At 58.2% G+C, this 22,321-nt stretch overlaps 1 protein-coding gene across 4 annotated transcripts in view; it reads left to right on the top strand.

Annotated features, from left to right (window-relative positions):
• The window catches only part of GSE1 (Gse1 coiled-coil protein), a 395,186-nt gene that overhangs the window by 321,735 nt on the left and 51,130 nt on the right, over positions 1 to 22,321 (top strand). The window contains exon 1 of one of the 4 annotated variants that reach the window (XM_081511543.1): positions 5,920 to 6,030. The exons of the other annotated variants lie outside the window; for them this stretch is intronic. The gene's annotated coding sequence lies outside the window, so the exon portion shown is untranslated. Of the gene's footprint in view, positions 1 to 5,919; positions 6,031 to 22,321 lie in introns of those variants that run through there. 4 annotated transcript variants of the gene reach the window in all.

Genomic DNA, 22,321 nt, shown 5'->3' with positions numbered 1-22,321 from the left:
AGTCATCTTCCAGATGCCTCTGGGAGAGAGCATGCTTTTCAGGTCTGCCTTTTGTCTCTACCCACCTCCAGCACACGCGCGCGCACACACACACACACACACACACACACACACGCACGCATGCACACCAAAAAAGTAACCCCCCCCAGCCTCCTCTGAGATGTGCCACCAGAAATGAGGCTTGACCCAGAAAAGGCAGTTGGTGGAGGGGGCCGTCTGGAGGTCTGGAGCCAGCCTCGCTGGCCGCCCTGCCCCAGGGGAGGGAGCCGGGAGAAAGACGGCCGGCAGCTTTTATGTAAAGACAGTGATGGTCCAGTGAGTACAAAATGCTGTTTCAAAGCCAGCGTTCATCACTACCACTTCCCACTGTGATCTCCATAGATTTCTTTGTCTCCTTCAATTGGCCCTAATTATGGAACTGGAGGCTGCCTGATCAGTTTCATTCTTGTCATGAAATTCTGAGGGCACACACGGGGACAGGGACATAGGCCCGCCAGCTGCACGCCCGCAGACTGGCCTTGGGTCTTTGTGTGCGTGCCTGCTTGTGCACGCGCCTCTGTGCGTGTGTGTGCGTGCACGCGTGCCTAGAGACCTGCTCTCTTCCCCTATGCCCGTTCCCCCAAACGCGCCTGGCTGGTTGTGGGTCCCTCTTTGGGGCAGGAGGGAGTTCCCAGCGGACCTCCCAGCTGAGAACTGGCTAGCCGGGATGTGCATATGGTAAGCAGGCTGGGGTGCTGGCTGCCACGAGATGAACACCTGCAAAGATGAAAGCCACAGCCAAGCATGGCATACCCTGCCTTCCCTCCACGCTCCCTCTAATGCCCTAATTATGCCATGTTTGTTTCAGTAATTTACACTCTCCGGGTACTGATCCATCAATAATGAATGTAATACCTGTCTCTGGGTAAGGTTTGGGAGATCCAGGATGCTGCTTTGAAAATGTCTGCAAAGCAGAAGGATCGGGGAGGCAGAGTGGTCCCCCCCCTCCCCAGCAGATTTTCCCTCTCCAAACGCTCGTTTTTTTCTCAGATGGCATCGTATTTGGCAGAAGCTGTCTGAGGCTGGTACTTGGTATAGCTTTTCCGTTCCCCCTCCGTTTTATGCCTTTTTAATATTTAAAGCCATCATTGGGCTGAGCGATAAAATTCTTTCAAATCAAATTTTATCCTCCAGTCTTGTGCTCTGGCTTCCCTTTGGCTGGAAAAGTTGTGTGTGTGGTGGGGGGAGGCGGATGTGGGCAGGGCACTGGCTGAGCCAGGATTGGCCGAGGGGACAGTCTGTTTGAACGAAGTATATGCCAATGTGGGGGATGCTGAGGGGCCGGCCTCCCCACCCACACCCACCCGATCCACTCCCACCCCCTGACTCCTGTGCACCATGCATCCAAAACCCTCGTGGAAGTAAATGTTGGGGTCCAGGTGACCCGAGCCGTCACAGCGACAGACCCACCCAAGATGGGCCAGGGAGGCATTCCAGGGCCATACCCCGCCATTTGGGCTGGAGCCTGCCTCCTCCTTTTTGCTGATGGGAAGGAAAAGTTGCCAGGGCATTTTTTGAAAGGTGGCGTGGAAAGATGTGATGAACTGTGAGTGGTTCAAGAGGAGAGCCAGCGGCCCCCACCTACTCCCGTCTCTGCAGCCGGGAGGGCAGGGCGATCAGATGTGCTTGGCCCCGGGGCCCTGCCTGCCAAGCCCGTGTACTGCTGGCACCCTAGGGGCCTGCTCTACCCACTGGTCCCCAGGGGCCACAGAGACCAGAGGCCCGTCCGGAACACTGCTTGCACCGCCCTGCCACTCCGGCTCCTGAAAGGACCCCATCCATCCACCTGGGGCTTCCCTGCTCCCCCTACCCCTAGTAGTGGCCCTTCTGTGTGGCAGACACAGTGGCATTTTTAGGACACCCAGGAATGGAGCCCGGAGCTGGGGGAGCCGTGCCAGGAGACGCCAGCTGGGACGCCAGGGACAGCAGGATTCTCTCCCGTGTGGCCGCAGTTTCTCCAGACTCCTGCTGGCCCCTTGTTGGTTTGTGGGCAGGGAGAATTTCCAGCCCTGTCCCAGCCCAGGTCTAGCACCCTTCCCTGTCCTCACTGTCTGGTGTCAGGAGATGTCCATCCACCCAGTTCTGATGCTGTCCAAATGGCCTTGGGCACGTCGCCTCTGCTCTCTGGGCCCGTTTCCTCGTGTGTTAAGCTGGCCACGATGACAGCAGCAGTTGCCTTTCCCCAGTCTTTTGGAGCCAGGCACTGAGCCAGGTCCCAGGGCCACAGCTCTTCTTGCTCAGGGGTATGACGTGGTGAGGAGCACGGGCTCAGGGATGGCCCACCTGGGTGCACTTCCTAGCTTTGCTACTTCCTTGCTTAGCTGTGTGACCTTAGGCAGGTTAATTACCTTCTCTGTGCCTCAGTTCCCTTGCTGATAAAATGAGGGTAACAGAAGGACCTACTTCATGGTAGGAGGCAGGGCTTTGCAAGGATTCAATGTGAAGCACCTAGAACATCAGATTACTATTATTCTGATGTTATTATCATCAGTTATTACCAATAATATGGTTTCTATCTCTTATGCACGAGGGAAGACAGAAATGACCCCCACTGTACAGACGAGGAGGCTGAGGCTTACCCAAGTGGTCATTTGTTTCAAGTCAGCTGTCTTAGGGCTGGCCCAGCAAAACTACCATTAAATACAGACTGAGTGGCTTCAGCAAGAGATGCGTCTCAGCTCCAGGAGCCAGAAGGCTGCACTTATGGCAGCTCTCTGGCAGCAGGGTTGGTCCCTCTGAGGCTGTGGGGACAGGGTCTGTTCCAGGCCTCTTCCCTTGGCCTGGGGGCGGCTGTCTTCCCTCTCCGTGAGTCTGCGACTGACTTGTCCCTTTTCATAGGGACGCCAGTCATCTGATTAGGGACCCACCCCACTCCTGCATGGCTTCCCCTTAAGTAGTAAATTACTGACCCTGCACTGACCTGGTTACCAGATTAGGTCGTATTCTGAGAGGTCCAGGGGTTAGAGCATCAGTGTATGAATTTATGGGTGTGGCCTCAGACCTAGAGGTCTTCCAGCTCCAAAACACAAAGGTGCCCTGACCTTCCTGGGGTAGAGGAGCCCCATCCGCCCATCCCACCTGGCTTCTCTCCTCCCGTTCCTCTCTCTGGTCCTGCCCCACTGTGGACTGTCCACCAGCTGGCCCTGGGGTATGTGGATGGATCCCTGCCCTCTGGAAGCCCAGCCACCCCAGGTGACCCACTGCCAGGCTGCGTGGCCTAGAATCATAGGTGCTGCACCAGTGTGCCCACTGTTGTGCCCTGTGGCCTTGTGTAGGGGAGCATCCCCTCCCCCCACCTCTGGGGCCAGTGCACACACAGCTGGCCACACCTGGGTGCAGAGGGGCCGCTTTCTCCTTGTGCTGTAAAGACCCCGTGAGCTCCTGCCCCCTCTCTGTCATGCACACATGCACACATGAGTCATCTGTGCCCGCAAGTCCCACTGCAGCCCCCGAGACCCCCAGCCCCACATCACTCCTCCTGCCTGGTGGGAGCTCCATGTAGAATGCACAGTAGCTAACTTTTTAATTTTAAGTAATTCCAGGAAGCAGCAAGGGAGAAATAAGTGCCCACAGCTGCCAGGGGTCTGATGTAGCTGGGTTTTATTGAACCGCCTCAGCTCAGTGTGTGGATTGGTTAAAGTCTGTCTTTCTTGTTGGGCTCACGTCACCCCTCCGAGGCATAGAAGTGGGGGGTACCTCCATGGCTTACAGCCTGGAAAATACAGAATTAGAGAGGGCCCTTGGCCCAGGCGAGCTGGGAGACCGGGTTGCCCGCTGCTGGCCACGGCCTGGATTCCCTGGTGAGAGGATGAAGCCCCCACCCCCGGGGGCATCTGGAGGGCCCGGCTGCAGAAAATGAAAAAAATAAATAAAAAAGAGCGGGCGGGAGAAATAAAGGGGGAAAACGGTGATGTGGAGCCCCAATTGCTAGCAGATGGTGCTGGTATTAGGAAAATGAAAATACATGCAGTAAATTTGCTATTTGCCAGTGTTAATTTCTTATCCCAAGGTAAAACCTTCCCCCTGGCCCAGCCATGCCATCTGCATGTTCATAAAACACATTACAGCAGAATTGATCGAGCGGCAGTGTGCATGTGGGGCTCCGGGTGGTCGGGTTCCAAGGCGGGAGGGCGGGGAACGAGGACGCACCTGCCGAGATCCAGGGGACGAGCTGGCGTGCTTCCCACCTTCAGCCCAGGTATGTCCAGGGACACACCTGGTGCAGTAGAACTTCTTGGGTCAGGCCCCTTGTAGGTTTTCCTCCATCAGAGGAGAACAGAGGCCCAGGGAGGGGGAGGTTTCAGGACCACAGCGAGGTCTCCATGTGAGAACTGACTCCTGCCCAGCTTGTCCCCAGGCAGCCAGTATCAGTAGGGCTGGTGAGTCCATCTCCCCATGCCCACCCCACCCCATGCCTTCCTGGTGTCCCCCTTGGGCCCCCTCCCCCAGACCTTCCCATACCGGGGCCAGTAGAGAGTTACTGGTTTGGGTTTGCAGGACAGGCAGCCTTGGCCCCTGCTTCAGCCTCTGGCCTAGCTGGACCGGTTGTGAAACAGTTTGTCATCCCTGTACATGTTCCCCTCTCACCTGTCACCTCCACAGAGGTCACCGGGCCCTCTCTAGAGGAGGCCAGCCCCTTCCCTCTCCATCCAGCCTTTTGCAGTTGCCCGAAGGTCAGCCGGTGAGGCCACCCCTTTGGTGGCGGAGTCATGTCCACACCAGCTTCAATTCACCTGCTCGCATCCTGCTGGGTTCCCACAGGAGGTCAGAGCCTGCCCTGGGCAGGATGCACCCACTCAGGGCAGTTCTGGGGAGAAAGGACCCCTTCCACCCACTTCCCACGATGTAGTGTCCCCTATAGGGCAGCGGGCCTTCAGTCCTGCTGCACTGAGGGTGGGCCTCTGAGCCCCTGGGGGCCCCTGGACTGGAGGGGACAGTGCACAGGCTCAGTGTCTGACCGGTGCCCCCACCTCAGCATCCGGTGTGCTCCCCCTCCCTCCTGCTGCCTGCCTTGGGGGCCAGTGGCCCAGCCTGGGCCATGCTGTCTGCTAATTACCAGTGTGGGAATGGCTTTATGGTCCTCCGGGGCCCGGAGAGAGCCCCCCACATCTGGTCAATTAATGCTGAATCTGTAATTCGGATGACATACAACCCCAGCCAGCTCTCCAAATGAGGCGATTAAAAGGCTCTTCTCCTCCTTCGCTGGAGAACAAGCAAAACCGGGACCTTCTTTATTTCCCGGGATTGATGGGCCCTGCCCGTGACCTTTGGTAGGACAAGAAGTATTATCAGGAATACTTCTGTATTTCCCGACTTTGCAGGCTACATAAATCTCCTATCAACCCAGGCAGGCAGCAGAATCCGCCGCCGCTGCCGTTTATTAATATATGGAGGAGCACTTCCCCGGAGGAAGGCAGGCCTTTGTCAGGAGGGGGCAGGGGCTGCGGGCGGGGACGCCAGCGCCCGCCCCCCTGCGGCTGCCCCTCGCCACGGCGCGCCGGGAGGGCGCGGTCGCCCTGACCTCCAGGCCCCTCTCGCCCCCCCACCCCCACCCCTGTGCCCCTAGTCTCCAGGCCCGAGCTAAGAGAGCGTTTTGCAACAGATTTCTCATCTCGGCTCGGGAGTGGGCTGGCGCCTGCCCCGAGGGCTCGAGACCCCAGACATGCTGGGGTGGCGTCTGGGTCAGGTGGGGCCCTGTTTCTTAGTGACGGGTTGGGGGGCACGTCCACCCTCACCGAGCGCAGGCCAGCTTGTGAGGCTGCGTTGGGTGACATCGAGGAGGGCTGGGATCCAGGGCAGCGAGTGGGCGGGGCCTGGGCCCGGATGGGCGGGGTCTGTGTAGCGTGTGGGGCGGGGCCTGAGCTTTTCTGGAAGAGCTCTAGAGGAAACTTGGCCAGGACCTGGCGTTTGAGTTTCCCGCGTCTGTGGACGCGGCTGTGTCCCTGCTGTTTGCTTACTGATTCTCCAAGGTTAACATTTATGAAACAAGAGGTGAGTGTATGAGTGTGTGTGCACAACAGTGTGTGTGTGTGTGTGTGGGTGGGTGTGTGTGGGTGTGAGTGCCTGAGTGTGGGGGTGCAGAGCACCGACATAGGATCTCCCGCCGTCCCTTTGCACTCAGGCTTGGCTCACACCCTGGCCGCAGCCCCCGGCTCCATGGACCAGTGAAGTGGGGACACTCCTGTTCCCCAGGGATACTGCACGCAGCTCAGCAGAGGGGACTTAGGCCCACATTCTTGGGGGACAGGGCAGGCTCTCAGAACTGACCCAGGGGTGGCACGTGGCCAGGTACCCTTCTGGGGACAGTGAGGGAGGGGGCTTCTGCCAGACCTGTGGAGTAGGCCCTTCACCCAGGCATTTAAGGTCGGGCCAGGTCACACTCTGTGTCTTGGGGGCTACCTGAGCCCGGCTGGAGAAGGGGCCCCGGCCACCTTCTTCCTTCTGCCCAGCTGCCGGGGCGCCAGACACCTCCTTAGTCTCACTTCTGCCTGCTCTTCCAGTGTATAAAGGCCTCCTAGGGTCACAGAGGATGAGATGGTTCGATGGCATCACTGACTTGATGGACATGAATTTGAGCAAGCTCTGGGAGATGGTGATGGACAGGGAAGCCTGGCGTGCTGTAGTCCATGGGGTCAGAAACAGTTGGACACAACTGAGTGACTGAACAACAGCAAGGGTCACAGGCCCCCTATGTTCTGGCACAACTGGGGTTATCCTGTCTTCCAAGAGAAGGCCCCTTGCTCTCACTGGACCTCAGGAGAGCAGCTGACCCCGAAGTTCAGGGTCCTCACTGGGCGGCCCCCGGCTTAATGCAGGGCTCTTGGAGATGTCCCTGGAATTGGATTGTTTAGCCAGTTTCCCTGAACTTGCTCTCCCCCCCACCTCCCCCTGCACAACACACACAGGAACCCAGGACCCTAACTCAGGGCGGACGGCAGTTCAGAGGTGTGCCAAGGGCGGGTGTCCCCAGGGTGTGCCCCACTCTCCATAGAGAATTGGCTTCTTCGCGAAGACAGCCGTCCCTCCTCCCGTGGCCTTGCTGGGCCGGGGTCCTGGGGAAGGTTCCCCCAGACTTCGGCAGTGGTGGGAAGGGCCTCCCCAGTGGACACCGATACAGGCCCAGGGCTGGTGGACCCGGCGCTCGGGGGCTGTCGGCCCGGCCTGCAGACGGCACCGGGATTCCAGCTGCTCCTTCTTCATCTTCCACTCCGGCACCCTCGTCCTTCTCAGGGGAGGCCTTGCACTCACTTTTCCTTCTGCAAATGAACAGTTAGGTGTGGCCCTGGGCACTAGGGGTTCATCCGTGAACAAAACATAAAAATCCTGCCTGTCCCTACCCTACTCTGGAGCAGCACTGTTGCTGCAGTGTTTCAGGGTGATAGAACGTTCTAGAGGTGCGGATACCAGGACTGGGAACCACCAGTCACGGATGGCTATCAAGGATTAGTGAGACCGAGAAACTGAAGCTTTTATTTGATTTTAATTAGTTTCAATTTAAGCGGCATCTTGGCCAGTGATGACCCTGGAGAAGGTTCAGATCTAGTAGAAAGAGCACCCTTGGTAGGAACTGGTTTTCTACGTGGTTTTCCTTTTCTGCCCCTCTTCCTGTGTCTCAGGGCCCTTCACAGTGTGTCTGAGGGAGGAGGGTTTGGACCACCCCCCATCTTGGACTACAGGGGTGGGAGGGGAGGAACATTTCTGGCCATAGCCCCCCTCCTCCACTTAATCACAGCTGTTGCTAAAATGTCACTGCACCGGAACACAGGTCCTTGAGAATGGAGACCTTCTTTTATGTTGGTTTTTATGTTTAACTTCTAGCCTCAGGGGCTTCCCTAGTGGCTTAGATGGTAAAGAATCTGCCTGCAATGCAGGAGACCTGGGTTCGATCCCTGGGTCAGGAAGATCCCCGGGAGTAGGAAATGGCTACCCACTCTAGTATTCTTGCTGAGAAAACCCCACGGGCAGAGAAAACTGGTGGGCCACAGTCCATGGGATCACAAAAAGTCAGACATGACTGAGCAAACTACTACTACTTCTAGCCTCAAACTTAGCTTTTCAAGGGCTGCTCAAATATCTGTTGAATGAATCAATGCATGAGAATCCCAGTTCTGCCATTTGCCAGCTGTGTGACCTTAGGCAAGTTACTCACCCTCTGTGCCTCAGTTGATGGGAATAGTGGTAGCACCACCTCACAGGTGTGTTGTGAGGCTGACGGGGTAAGACGCCCAAGGCCTCTGGAGCAGGACCTGGGACTGGTGCTCTGGGCGTTTCTGCTTTTATTAGTAACAGAACAAACCAGTGGTGATTCCTGGCCATCCCCACAGGCCGCCTCTCTCTCCCTGGGTCTCTCTTCCTCTGCTCCGCCATCTCGGGGAAGATCTGGATCACATTAGGGTGTTGGTGCATGTCACCCCCACTTTTAGAGGGGCAGGGAAAGGCAGTGTCATTGTCTCTAGTCCCTTTGGACCCTGAGCCAGAGACAGGTGAGCTGTCGGGGGCCACACAGCTGCTTGGTCAGTCACGGGCCTGGGGCTGATCCTGGGTGTCCCGAGACGGCTAGCGGGTCCCTGTCAGTGCTCACCTACCTGAACAGACCTGTCCTTGTTGGCCGAGAGTTGCTCCCGTGGGCAGCCCGCCCTGCCCCCTCCAGCAGGGAAACAGCCCTGGCAGGCTGGGGGCTCAGTGCCTGTCTGGAGGCTGCCCAGGGCCTGCCCCATCCACACGGGCCCTGCAGGGCACCTGGGCAGAGTCTCATTAAGCCTCAGTTTCTTAATCTGTAAACCGGGCCCCTGGTGCCGTGTCTCCAAGGTGGTGGTGAAGAGCAAGCAGAATAGTTCACTGTAACACGGTGAGTCTGGGGCGACCTTGGGAAGCCACCCGCCTCCCATCCGAGGGTCCAAGTCCCCTCCTCTCCTCTCCCCTGGCTTGGGGGCTCACTGCCCTGTAGCACGGTTGCCTATGGCCCTGTTCTTGGAGCCTCAGCTTGCCCTGTCCAGTGTGGCCTCCGGGTCGCCCTGGGTTCCCCCCCCAGGCACATGTTCTCTGCAGCTCCTGTCATGCCGGCTGCCTTGATGTCCCCCCTCCCAGGGGCCTGATGTCACCCCCGGGGGCAGCCCGGAGGCCTACGGAGAGGTGAGGTTCCCACAGCTGATCCTCTCCGCCGTGCTCCCTCATCCCCTTTCCCTTCATTCTCTCTCCTTCCTGACCCCCAGCCTGGCCCCTTAGCCTCCTCTCCCCCCCCAGACTCCCCCCTCCGCTCCCCCCCCACCCCCAGGGGGCTGCCCTGTGCCAGCTTCTGCCTGTGTGAATGTCTAATCTCCAATTTTATTCGCCAGGCTCCAGCCTATTTGCATAATCCACATAGTCACCCTGGTTTTAATTGCCCACAACTCTGCAGAAAGATCGTGTGGTTAAGTGGTAAATCATAATTAGATAAATAATTGGTTTGGCCACAGCAAGCTGCTTTTGTTACACCTGCCATCTGCTGGACCCGTTTTTTCTTCTGGCCAGAACAATGCGGTTCTGATGACAGAGCATGCTGCTTCTCTCGTGTGGGGGGTGAGGGGGAGGAGCCGGGGCTGGGGGGCCGGGGCGGGAGGGGGCCCGAATGGAGGGGCTCGGAAGCCGGGCCTGGAACGTTGCCCGGTTGCTGGGGTCCGCGCCTGGCCTGCGTCTCCCTCTCCAAGCGGGCACCACCACACAGTCGCCATTCATTACTGGCTTGGTTAATGCATCGAGTGGCAAATTTGACTTCTTTGCAGAAAAGGGAGGGAGGAGAGGAGCCCCAGGGGGAGGAGGGGCCCACAGCGGCTGCCCCAGGCCTGGCCTGCCTGTAGTTTGTCCAGTGGCCCTGATGGTCAGGGCAGGGGGCCCGCTGTGGAGGGCCGGGGCCCTGTCCCGGGGTGGGGGGGATGCCAGGGGCAGGTGGGCAGAGGTTAGAACCCGAGGATGTCCCTGCCTGCCGCGATCAGCTGCTCCATCTGCTCTTTCAAGTTACAGGCCCCATCTGTGAGCTCAGGAGTCTCCGGGGGAACTGGCGCTCCTGGGCCGGTGGGGTCCCTGGCCGGCCGGCCTTTATGCTTCTCTCTCACTAGCCTCCGTCCCCTAGCCCACTGGGAAATGCTTCTTCTTGTCCTTCTTTCACGTGCAGTCACTTAGCAAACGCACAGCAGGCTTCTCCCTGCTTGATGCACATCCGTTTCGGCGTTGGTCCCTGTGAGTCACGCCTCCCTTTGCGACTCACGCCTCCCTTTGCGACTTGAGGAAGGTCTGGGACCTCTCAGAGCCGGTCGGATGGAGCTTTGTCTGTGGGCCAGGGATCAGAACTGTCTGTGCCCGTGGGCCGTGGGGGGTGTCAAAGGACACGATGGGGATAAAGTCTGTCAGGCGACGCCCGCACCTGCTAGAGGCGCAGGATCTGTGGGCGCTGGGGTCCATGACTGCCGATTACGACCGCCGATTGAGGGCCGGCCCTGGTGGAAGAGGCACCCAGTGCGGTGGGCAGCACCCAGGGAAGACAAGTCTTTGGAAAGGAAGCCCAGGTGATATGGGAAGGAGAGAAGAGGCAGGAGCCCCCCTAGACCTGGACACCCCTGCCTGCAGGGCGTCTGTGTTTGTGCTCAGGCCCCTGCGGCCCCGTGCCAGACAGCACAGTCCCCGGAGGCCTTTCCCTGGCCTTGCAGGCTGTTCTGTTGGCTTCGTGTGGCTCATCTTCAGGAGTTCACATCTACAGAAACCCAGGGAGCCTTCTATCTCAGTGGGGGCTCGGCTTCTCCTTTTCAACCTGACAAAGGCAGCCTGAGAACACCAGGCCCCTTTCTAGATGGAGACCTAACGGGAGGGAGGAGCCCCCTCTGGCTGAGGACCCCTGGGGCAGATTGCTGGCTTAGTGGCATCTTGGTCTTATTGACCAGAAGATACTTATATCTTCCTGAAAACCCACTGAGGTCTGTTGGGAAAATTCTGGATATGATCCATGTGGCTGGGACTTCGAAAAGCAGACATTTTCTGTGTTTTTCCATCTATCTGTCCACCCATCCATTATCCATTTTCCACCTTCTCCCACTCTTCTATCCTTTCTTCCTTCCATCCATCCATCCATCCACCCGTCCAGTCATCCATCCATCTAACCACCATCCATTATCATCCACTCACCCATCCATCCATCCACCAACCATTATCCATCCATCCATCCACTCACCCATCCATTTATGATGCCTATCCTTGATCCAGAGGCCAAAGGCGGGCCTCTTTCTCCTCACCACTGCCATGTCACACCTCCCAGGAAGGATGCCTCTGTTCTTGTGACACCGTTGTGATGGTTCCCCACCCCCCGCCTGGTGAACGTTCGCTGCAGACCCCTGTCACTAACTCAAGAAATGAGGCCTCAGAACAATTCCCCAGAGAGGATTATTTTCAGACTCCTGTAATGTTTCTAGACCACAGCTTTCCAGGAGACAGCCCCCCGGGTGGGCAGAGCAGCTGGGGTCTGAACTCACCTTAGCTGTGAGCTCTGGATTCTCCCCAAATCACATACTCTGCCAAGTTTTGTCCACGAGCCCAGGTGTACCTATGAGACCGAATACCTCAACTTTTGGCTTCGAAAATGTGGTTGTTTTTATAGCCTGCGTCTGTGCTTCCCTGATAGCTCAGTTGGTAAAGAATCTGCCTGCAAAGCACGAGACCCTGGTTCGATTCCCAGGTCAGGAAAATCCCCTGGAGAAGGGATAGGCTACCCACTCCAGTATTTTTGGGCTTCCCTGGTGGCTCAGCTGGTAAAGAATTCGCCCGCAATGCGGGAGGCCTGGGTTCGATCCCTGGGTCGGGAAGATCCCCTGGAGAAGGGAAAGGCCGCCCACTCCAGTGTTCTGGCCTGGAGAATTCCATGGACTGTATATAGTCCGGGGGGGGGTCACAAGGAATTGGAGCGACTTTTACTTTCTGTGCTTTCCAGTATGGTAGCCACTGGTCACATGTGGCTATTTAAATTTCACTTTTATTAATACATTTTAGGTTAATTAAAAGTAAGCGAAATTAAAGATTCAGTACCTTGGTTGTACGGGGCACTTTTCAAGTGGCCACATGTGGGTGGGGACAACTCTCTGGGACAGCTCAGATGCAGAGCACTTCCACCATCTTGGACGGTTCTATGGATGGCGCTGTTGTGAGCGGTGACCAGTGCAGAGTCTTAAATAACCAAAAGATGGGCTGTCCTCAGCCTTTACTGGTCTCAGGTTAGATTTTCCTGGGTTCTCTCAATAGGGGAGGGCTATTGAGAGGTTGCACAGCCCTATCCTGAGGGCTGCACAGGAAATCAGATTGGAATTTCATCTTGTCTGTGGTGCTGTGTGACTTGGATTCGATCACGTAACCTCTCTGGGCTGTAGAGATCAGACTTGGGGACCTTTGGAAGAGAGGGTGTCCTTCTGTCTTTTGGAATGATAGACAGGAAGGGGAGACATGGGCCAGAACAGGTGTATAGTGTTCCCCAGGCCTGAAGACACCATAGTTGTTCATAACATAAAACATAAAGATGACTGTGGTCCCTCGGACTTACCCTAGACAGTTTCGGGGCAAAGCAGTGTGCCAGGAGAGATGCTTTGCTTTCTCTTTCTGTCCTCCTCCTCCTCCTGGCCTGTGTCCCATCTCCTGTTTCTTCACATCTCACCTCTCAGAGGGGAGGCTGGGCCCAGTGATCCGGAAGGTTCTTTGTAGCAGGGCCCTGCCTCTTGTCCCTGCTCCCGTGTAAACCATTGCCCCGACCATTAGGCTGCCGGCCTGGGCCACCCCTCGAGGGGGTGAGCCTGTGTCACCACCCCCCAGCAGGCATCGGTTTTCACAGGGGCACCCCCCAGCCCCAGCGAAGTCTGGCTTTCTGTGTCCCACCTCCAAACCATGCAGGTTAGAAGCCCAGTTTGATCTTTCAGGAGCTGCAGTATAATTCACAGCATGCTTAAGAAAGCAGCCGCGCTGCTAATGGCTGAGCAGGGACACCTAATCCTGCTTACCCTCACCTGGAGCTGCTCGCTCAGCCTTCTTGGAGATCCTGGCCTCCGGCCAGGGGAGTGTGCCCCCCCAACCCCCAGCCCTGGGCAGTCTGGCAGAGGAGAGGCTCCCGACCAGCCCCCCTATGTGGGGTGCTCCCCCAGTAGCTGAGCACTGGGGAGGGATGGCATGGCTGGTCCGCGCGAGCTTGAAGGAAGCTCCCTTCTCCCAAAAGTTCTGTCCAGACGGGCTTGGCAGTGCCAACCAACCTCGTGTGCCTGTGGGTACCCCGTGAGACATGCCCAGAGCAGGCCCTGCGGCCTCCGATCAAAGCCAGGGGGATACTTGGGGTAACTGGCAGTGGATGGCCCCGAAACCGCAGTGCCTGTGGGCCCCTCCCCACGCCCTGCTTCCTCTGACTCCCCCTAATTATTTTTCCTGTATGTTGTGAATTAAATCTTCTGGCAACCGCAGGAGACGTCTCTGGGTGAGGCCCCGCTCACATCTCCATGCGCCAATAGAAGTTGTTAAATGAATAATGTTGACTTACGCTAGGGACCCAATTCTCTATGAATGTAATTCCCCTTCGGGTTCGGGGAGCTTCCTGCAGAAACCGTAAAAATAATAAACACGTCTCCATATCAGAGGTTGGTAATGCTGCTTCGAATCCTTCTGGGGGAGAGAAGCTGGGAAGAGATAAATTAAAATTAATTTTTTAAAAGAGGATCATGCCACAAATCAGATGACAGAGTAAACCAGGGTAATGGGGTGGTTCTCAAAGGGGAAGCCCAGGGGCACCCCTGAGGGAAGAGGGAGGGGCCACCTGTTGAAAATGGAGATTCCTGGGCTCCCCTCCCTCCAAATTAGCATGGAGGTGATGGACAGTGGGGGAGTGACACAGGCCGAATCATTGTGGAAAGTGAAGTTTGGAGATTGTGGGTTAATAGAGCAGCGGGGTTGGTCGTAGAATTGGCTTCAGGTCCACGTCTGACCAGCTGTGACCCACCCTCTTGCGTTTCACCTCTCTGGCTGGCTCCGCGGCTGTGGAATTGCCAGGAGTGGGCGGAGGCAGCTGGAGGCGCTGGGAGGACCACTTAGGCCAGCCCCTCCTCCTTAGAGCCCGGCCAGCCCTGCACCACCCGGGAGCGGCACCTGTGAGCCAGATGGGCCTGTTGCCCCAGGCCCTGGGGAAGCGTGGCCGCCCTCCCCGCTGTGACAGAGGCCTGGCCCACGAGGGCAGGTGCCCTTCGGAGCATCCAAGGCCAAGCATCCAAGGCCGCGACCGTGAGCGGCTCCCTGCACGCAGAGGGCCTCAGGTGTTGCGTAAGCAGCCCTCCCATGGCTGGAGAGACACGGGGTCACCTCGAGACTCTGCGGCGTCCCGCAGGCCCGCTTCTCACATGCTGCCTTGGTGTGCACAGAGGGGGTCAGGCGGCGTGGGGACTTTCCCAAGGTCACGAAGCAATTTGCCGGCTGAGCCAGGAATAGAAGTCCTGAGCTGGGCTGTGCTAACCCCGGGCTCAAATTGCTAGCCAGGCAGGTCTGCACGCGGAGCTGGGTGCTTGGGGGGGTGGGGCGGGGAGGGAGCCGCCAGGAGTCCTCTATGTGGGCCAAGGGGAGGAGCTGGGCGCTGTCCTCCCCACTCGGCGGCGATGGGGAGGGCCAGAGCTCTCTCCGGCATCCCTGTCATCCCCAGAGGAGCCCGTTCTGCGGTAGGAGCAGGGCTTGGTGAGCGTGCAGGTGGGAAGGTGCTGGTGGCGGCCTCCCTGCCTGCCTCTTCTCAGGTCACCTGGGAGCCTTCCCCAACAACAGAAAACCCCAGCGTCTGTTCCCCTGCTGCCTCTCTGCAGAAGACTCCAGCCGCTCTTAGGGGGAAGGACTGGCGTGTCTTAGCAGATTGTAGGATCCCACAAGGGCTGACGGGGAAAACCCACCCTCGTCTGCTCTAGAAAGGCACTCAGCTTTCTAGGACCAGAGGATGGATGTATATTCCGGGACGTTCCTGCATCCTGTTTTTGGCCGAGATTATTTTGGGGGCAAGAGGGATGCATGTGGCATTTGTTGCTGATGAGGGCTTGTGTCTTGGAAGGGGCTTCTCACATTCATTTAGATGAATTCAGCCAATGGCTATTTAAGGGCACGTGAAGGTCCAGAAATAAGGACGGCTGCTTTCTCGCCACCATCGATTTGGTAAGCCCTGGGTGCAACGTAAGGAATTCAAAAGTAACCCCCCATGGGAGCAGGAAGGTCAGCCTCCCCTAGCGGAGGTTAGAGACACATCTCGGAAGGCTGCCTGGAGGAGGTGGAATTTAAGCCAGGGCCTGAGCAAAGAGGTAGGTGGCAAACAAAGGAGCTTTGTGAGGGGCTGGGGAGGGGGGCCCCAGCACAGGTAGAGCCTGGGGAAGGTGAGGAAGGGAGAGGGGCTCTTAATCTAAATTACTCTGCCTTTGAGGGGAGGTTGGGAGGTAGCAGGAAAGTGTATTAGGGACCTGTCTAGACACTTCTAGGAAGGCCTGTGTGTGAGAGGGAGGAGACCTGAGCTGGCTGGCACCCAGATTTGCAGGGCAAGACGGGAGAGATGGGAGGTGAGGTCTTGAGAGGCAGAGGAGGTGACTTAGGAGGGGAGAGGAGCCCAGGGAGGTGGGGGCAGGGGTGTGGGAGGAGGGGAGCCCTGCCAGGAGGACAGTGGACCCAGAGGCTCTGGGCGCCTTGCAGGCAACGTCACGGTGGGACTGGGCCAGGCCCGGGTTGCAGAGAGTGGGGGTCCGGGCAGCTGGGTGGGCCCAGCAGCCTTCATGGGGGATGGGAGGCCGGAGCGGGGAGGAGGTGTTTCAGGGGGGTGGCTTCACAGCTGAGGCTGAAGAGCCTGCAGGAGGGAAAGCAAAGGCCTTTCTTGGAGCAAACAGGTGGAAAGTGAGAGGCACACCCCGAGTAGCTCATCCCCTCCCTGATCTTCCACTCGGGGCCTGCAGACGCCCAGGGGACCTTAACAGCGGCCACCACCACCAGAACTTCCCATGGTGAAATGGCACTCCTTTGATCGAGGTCCTTTCTCCTTGGTTATTTCCATTTGTGAGACCAGGTTATAAAAACATAAACGCAACAAGAGTTGAGCAAGTGGGTCCTCCCCACCTCCAGGAGCCGGCAGAGAGACTGGAGCCTGGCCTTAACCGCTCTCCCTTGGGGTCCCAGGCCTGGCCGTGGGGGCAGAGGCCGGGTGAGGGCCAGTCCTCTGCCCACATCAAACTTGTCCAGTCAGCGAGTGATAAAGGCATCTGGGATTTGATTGTCCCAGTGATGGTTTGCGACTCTGGCAGGCAGTAGATAATGAATCCAGAAATTTGTCAGGAGCACTGCCATCCTGAAAAAGGAGTGGGTAGCAGAGGAGGGGTGAGGAGGACTGGCTCAACCCTGGGCCTCAGTCTCCTGTTGCAAGAAGCAAGCCTGGCGCATAGTAGGCACTCAACAAATGTTGACTCCTAGAACCCCAGCTGCCATCCGCGGAGCAGGGCCCATGGCGCAGGGTGGGGTGTGGGGGGGTGAGGTGGGGAGGTAGAGACCCAAGGAAGGGGGCTGGGAGCACACTGCACGCATGTGTGCAAATCCACAGGCCTGAACAGATGTCGGTTTTCCAGAGCGGTTTTGTGTGTAAAGAAATTTGAAGGCTTTTAAATGAACAAGGAAAACTGGGGATGAGGACCCTCCCCAAATAAGTTTCTGAGGATTGCTTCAAGTTGAGTCAGTGGTGACCCCACGGCCTGGCAACCTGGGTTCTAGATCACGGCCTTCTCCCGGCGCTCAGCAGGGTCCCGTGGCTTCGCCCTGAGCCCTGTCCCTCCCAAATGGGCCCAGGACCTCGGGGTGACTCAGTACCCCAGAGCTCGCCTGGGCCGGTGACCTGTGTGCGTGGCCACCTGGCTGGGTTTCCAGGGGCCCTGTCCTCTAAGCTGACAGAGCAGGAAGAGAGGAAAGCCCCTTGCCTGCTGAGGACAGCTGGTTAATCTTTACAGAGGAGGGTAGTTCCTGAGAAACTGATGCGGGAACCACCCAGATGTCTGCGTCCGCCCAGGGCCTTCTGGCCTTCCCCCAGGCAGCCAGGCTGACCTCAGGATGAGGTCAGGGTTCTGGGATCACGGGTTCCCCTGTCACCTGTGGCCTTCAATGCGCCTGCCCTCACCCCCTCCCTGTCCGCTAGGCCTTCCCAGGTCACTGCTAGCCACTCTCCAGCCTAGTGGCCAGGTGGCCGGGGACAGGTGTGTGCCTGTCAGTGTCTTGACCTCCAGCTGCTCACAGGGGTCAGGCCGACCCTCCCTGAGGCCGGAGAACTGTTGACGGGGACAGAAAACGTGGCTGAACCCCTACCTCGAGGGCCCAGCGGTCCTGCCTGCAGAGACAGCGCTGTGTCCTAGGTGTGTGTGTGCGCGAGGGTGAGGGCCACGTGTGGAAAACCTCCCTGGAGACAGGAAATGCTGGAACCTGATGGGTTTCCCTTATCATACCTGAGTCACAAACAGTGCAAAGGGGTTTTCCAGGGGGTGCTCGTCCACAGGGGTGTCCATGTGGGGGGTTTTCCGGAAGCTGTGGGCCCCAGCATCAATTGGGGGGGGGCTTCAGAGCGGAACTTTTTTTGAAAATTGAGATAAAAATCACACCATGTGAAATCAACCTTTTCAAAGAGAACAGTGTATCAGCATTTAGTCCATCTGCAAAGTTTTGCAACCATCACGTCTGTCTTGACACCAGACAGCCTTTCACCCCTGGAGGAAGCCCTGTGCCCGTCACTACCCACTCCCCTCTCCCCCCACCCCGCCCTTGGCAGCCACTCAGCTGCTCCATCCCCGTGGACTGACCTGTCCTGGACTCTGCTCCGGACGGAATCACACCGATGGGTCCCTGTGTCTGGCTGCTTTCGTTCAGCATACGGTTTGCAAGGTTCATTTGCGCTGTCACGTGGCCAGTACTTGCCTCCTTTTCACGGTTGTATAATACTCCATTGTGTGAACAGACCACAGGTTTTTAAAATCCCTTGTCCATCAATGGACATTCAAGTTGTTTCCATTTTCTGGCCATTAGGGATATGCTGCCACAAACGTTCACCTCCAAGGTTTTGTGTGAACATATGTTTTCTGACTGTGTTCATCCAGGTCGGAGTGAGTGTCAGAACTTCACTCCTTTCTATGGCTGGTCAGTAGCCCATGGGAGGACTCTTGGGATGGGTGCGTAATTTTTAAGACACCTCTCTGAGGAGGAAGCCAGGACTGGATATTGTCAATATTTAAAAAAAAAAAAAGACAAAGAAACTTGGGTGGCCCCCTTCTCTCTGTCCTCCCTTCCGTCTGGCTGCCCAGACCCTGCAGGTGACCAGGAGCAGGGCAGGCTGCTCTGCTGTGCCCCTGAAGCCAGCACAGGGCTGTCTGGGATTCCCGAAGGCCCCTCACTGCGTGGGGGGAAGGGGAGGGATGTGCCCTCCAGGCCATTCGAGAGACAGCGGCCGGGCCAGCGCTGCCTGGTCTCAGGCCCCGATGCCCGCACGCCCTCTTCCCCGTAAAGCATGTTTATTTGCCGCCCTCCTCTCAACACTCCCCCCTCACACCAAACGTAAGTCATCCTGCGGAGCTCCAGCTGTGTTCCAGGCACCACGCGAGGTCCCGCGGAGCTCCAGCTGTGTTCCAGGCACCACGCGAGGCTCTTTCTAGCTTATGACTCGTCTCACCTTCACTGTAAAGCCGGGGAGGGAACGTGTGGCTGGGATGTCACCAGCTGGCAACACCGGTGCACAGCACCAGGTGGCCACGTGCCTGGCCAGGTGGGGGTCACGCGGACGGAGCCCGGGTGTCTGTCCTCTGACCCCCACCCCACCCTCCAGGCTCACCTCCCTCCCCTGAGAGGACTAGGGGCACTCTCAGGAGTCACGTTGTGACGTTTGCTCCTTGGTGATCCTGGAATGTAATGAGCTTTGCCTCCCAGATGACCAGGAAGTCGTGTTTAGGAAGACTCGGTGGAGGCTGGAGAGGCCGAGGGACAGTCTCCCAGGTGTTTGGGGGCTTGGACTCCAGGCCGGGACGTGGTGGCCCCGGAGCTGAGCTGTGCTGGGACTGGAGATGTTTTCCTGATGGGAACAGACGCAGTGAGGACACAGCGCTCCGGGGCAAAGGGGATGTCTCTGGCGTGGTTTTTACTAAACTGACATTGTTGAAAATTACACGTGTGCTGTTGACTTGGGCCACATTCTCTGCCCCGCCACCCTCACACACACACACCCCCTCCCCGAGTCCCCGGAAGTTTCTGCTCCTGCCCTACAAAGGCAGAGCCTGGGTGTCTACACCGGCCGCCCCCTCACCGCAGGTAGACAGACGGGATGCTGCGTGGAGGAGCCTGGTGCGCGGCTATTTCATAAAAGCCTGCTAAAATAAGACCAGTCAGGAGCACAGCCTCTCCCGGCTCTAAATGTTGACAGTAGGAAAACGTGGCCAGGTTTCTCTCAAATATGAAAAATGGGAAGTAGGCCTGTGAGGAGATGAAACCTCCCCCTCCCCACCACCCCAGACAACAGCGTGGAGGCGGAGGGGCCCTGCCAGCCCCTTCGAGCCTCGACTTCTCCATCCGGGCAGTGGGGTGGTGCTGCCCAGGGGCTCCGAGCACAGGAGGGGTCAGGGTGCTCCCACAGCTGCACATTTGGGGGTGCACATGCGGCAAGGGGCAGTGCCGGGCCTTCCTGCAAACTGTCTTCTGGCCGGAAGCTGTGCCTGGGGGGCCACTTCCTCACCAAGACTCTGCCAGCGGCCAGGGAAGGGACAGCTTGAGGAGAGTGGCCTGAGGCTCTGCCTGGGTGGCTGGGGGATGGGCAGCACCCTGGCCAAGCCCCCCCCCGCGAAGGTGTGGACCCCAGCCCTGCGTTCTTGGCCTGGAAAGGCCTCAGGACGCCCACGGAAGGCCTGGGCTCCCGGATGGGTTTGGAACTAGGAGGGGTTGTGCTTGACCCGTGGCGAGGCCGCCCAGGCCTGTGTTGTCCATGGCTAGTGTCTTGCAGGAACTGGGATGGGGGAGGGGTTCCGCCCGTGGCAGAGAAATTCAAAACTGCCAGCCTCAGGGCCTCTGTGGGCCCCCAGCAGCCTGTGCTACCTCTGCCCCCCAGGGTCCAAGCACTTCCCTCCATCCACCCTCCCCCGGGCTTGGCCTGGCCTGCCATATAAAGTTTAAAGGTTTTAAATGCAAATATTTCTCTTTTATAGATGCCAGCTGTCTCCAGAGAGCGCGTTTCCTCGCTGCTCAACTTTATTGTCCAATTAGCTTCCCATATCTGGGTACTGGAGAGCCTGGGGGGCTTCGGGGGGAGGGGGGCTGGCTCCTGCGGCCGCAGTGGAGCTGGAAGCTGCACTCCCCCCCCACCTCGGGTCCTGTGTTTGGGGTGGGTTGGGTCAGAGGGAGGGGGTGCGGGGGAGGGTGTCCCTCCCCAGGTTGGGGGCACCCTTCGGATTCTGGGCTCCGGGAGGAGCGGCAGGAGCTGGGGCGGGGGCCGTCAGTGGGTATTCTTCTATTAAAACATAAAAATAAAAGCAGCCGGCCCCGCACACACTGGCGTCCTTTGAGTCCCTCTGGAGTGTCCCCCCTCCCCGCCTGCTTTCTAGCTGCGCAGAGGCTTCCCCATTCACCGGGGCTTCGGCGGCTCACAAAGCGAGGCAATTAGAATTGAAAATCTATGCAAAACAGCTGTTAACTGATTGTAAAGGAGCGCAGCTGTGCGCGGGTGCAGCCCGCGGCCGGCGCTGAAAGGGCAGGAAGTGTTGGGGCAGCCCAGGGTTAAGAGGCCGACCTCTGCCACCGCGTTCCCCCGGGTCACCCAGGGCCCTCACCCCTCCTGCTCCCTGGAGGTGACCTTGGCTACCCAACAGCCGAACAGCCGACTGGGATGGCACGGCGGCGGCGGCTTCCCAGGCCAGGCCCGGACTTGCCCCTGGGTCCTTGGGAGAGCCTGGCTCCCCCCTTGGAGGGCACTGGTGGGAGAGGGCGTCTGGAGAGGGCTGCCCTGGTCTTCCCTCCCTTTATCCCTTCTGCGGGTCTGCGTGAAACGCAAACGTGCAGAGGCCGGGGCCGTGTCACAGCTACCGCATGAGAGTCCCTTCCCCTCCGGGCACCCGCTGTCAGTGGGTGGGGGTTGCTGGGAGGGGAGGCTGGGGCTCCAGCTGTCAAGAGGAGAGGCCCGGACACCCCCCCACCTTTGCCCCCAGCTCTCGCTAAGGATTCTCCTTCCTGTCCCTGACCCCAGGAGCTCCGCGGTGTGGCCTAGCAATCAGTATTTCACACTCCTCCCCATCTTTCCCGCAGTATCTGAGACCACTGCCCCGTGCGATTTGTATCTAGAGTGGGATGTGGTGCCTGGAGAGATGAATTCCAGAGGCAGGGATGGGAAAAGCCTCCTTGGAAGAGATAAGATTTAAGCCGGGCTTTGAAGAATGGAGAGGATTTCTGGGCCAGTGATAGCTGGCTAGAGAGAAAGGGGACTTCGGAGTGTGAGTGATGGAGGTGGGGCGGCAGGGCCTCCTGCCAGGACGGGATGGGGTGGACTGAGGGGGTGGCTGGGCAGGCCCCATGCCTATCATCCCTGGGGCCCCTGGTGGCACCCTCTCCACTGGTAGCCTTGGGGTGGGTGGACTGGTCATGCAGAGGGACTGTGCAGATCCCAGGGCTCTGGGCCATGGGTCCTCCAACCCTCCTGGAAGGGAGAGTGGTTTTCAGACCCCAGGACAGCCGGCTGGTGTGCTGCAACTCTGCCTCGCCCCGAGGTATCCTCAGCTGTAGCTACAGAGAAATGCTGCCGAGCACAGGAGAACAGCCAGGGTCTGGATCTGGCTTGGAGCGAGTGTGTGTGCCCTAGGCAAGTTAATTAACCTTCTCTGGTCTCCTCACTGGGCTTTGTGATGGAGGTCAGGAGGCCGCCTCACAGGGCCCAAGGGGATTAAATGACAGGAGTTGAGCAGCTTTGGCACATGTTAGGTGTTTGGTAAATGGCAGAAGTGAACCTCCCTTCCCACCCGCACTGATGGCCAGGTCCCTGACGCTTGTTTGTCGATCAGGTGCTGAATGGGGTGGCCGGGGTGATGGAAAATGGTTTTTTAAAAGGGTGACGTGCAGCCCTTAGGTGCCAAAACAGCGGGTTAGGGTGGACAACGCATTGAGTCCTGCTGATCCCAGAGGAGACAGGATGATAAACAGCAGGCTTCCCCACCCCCAGTATCAAGGGCCCAGCACAACCGGGCTGGACCTGGGCCGGGACACCTGCGCTCCAGAGAACCTCACA

Source organism: Giraffa tippelskirchi, chromosome 7 (assembly GCF_054371585.1).
Source record: "Giraffa tippelskirchi isolate mGirTip1 chromosome 7, T2T-mGirTip1v1.2.pri, whole genome shotgun sequence".
NCBI classification, from domain to species: domain Eukaryota; kingdom Metazoa; phylum Chordata; class Mammalia; order Artiodactyla; family Giraffidae; genus Giraffa; species Giraffa tippelskirchi.
This window is presented reverse-complemented; position numbering and strand designations above follow the sequence as displayed.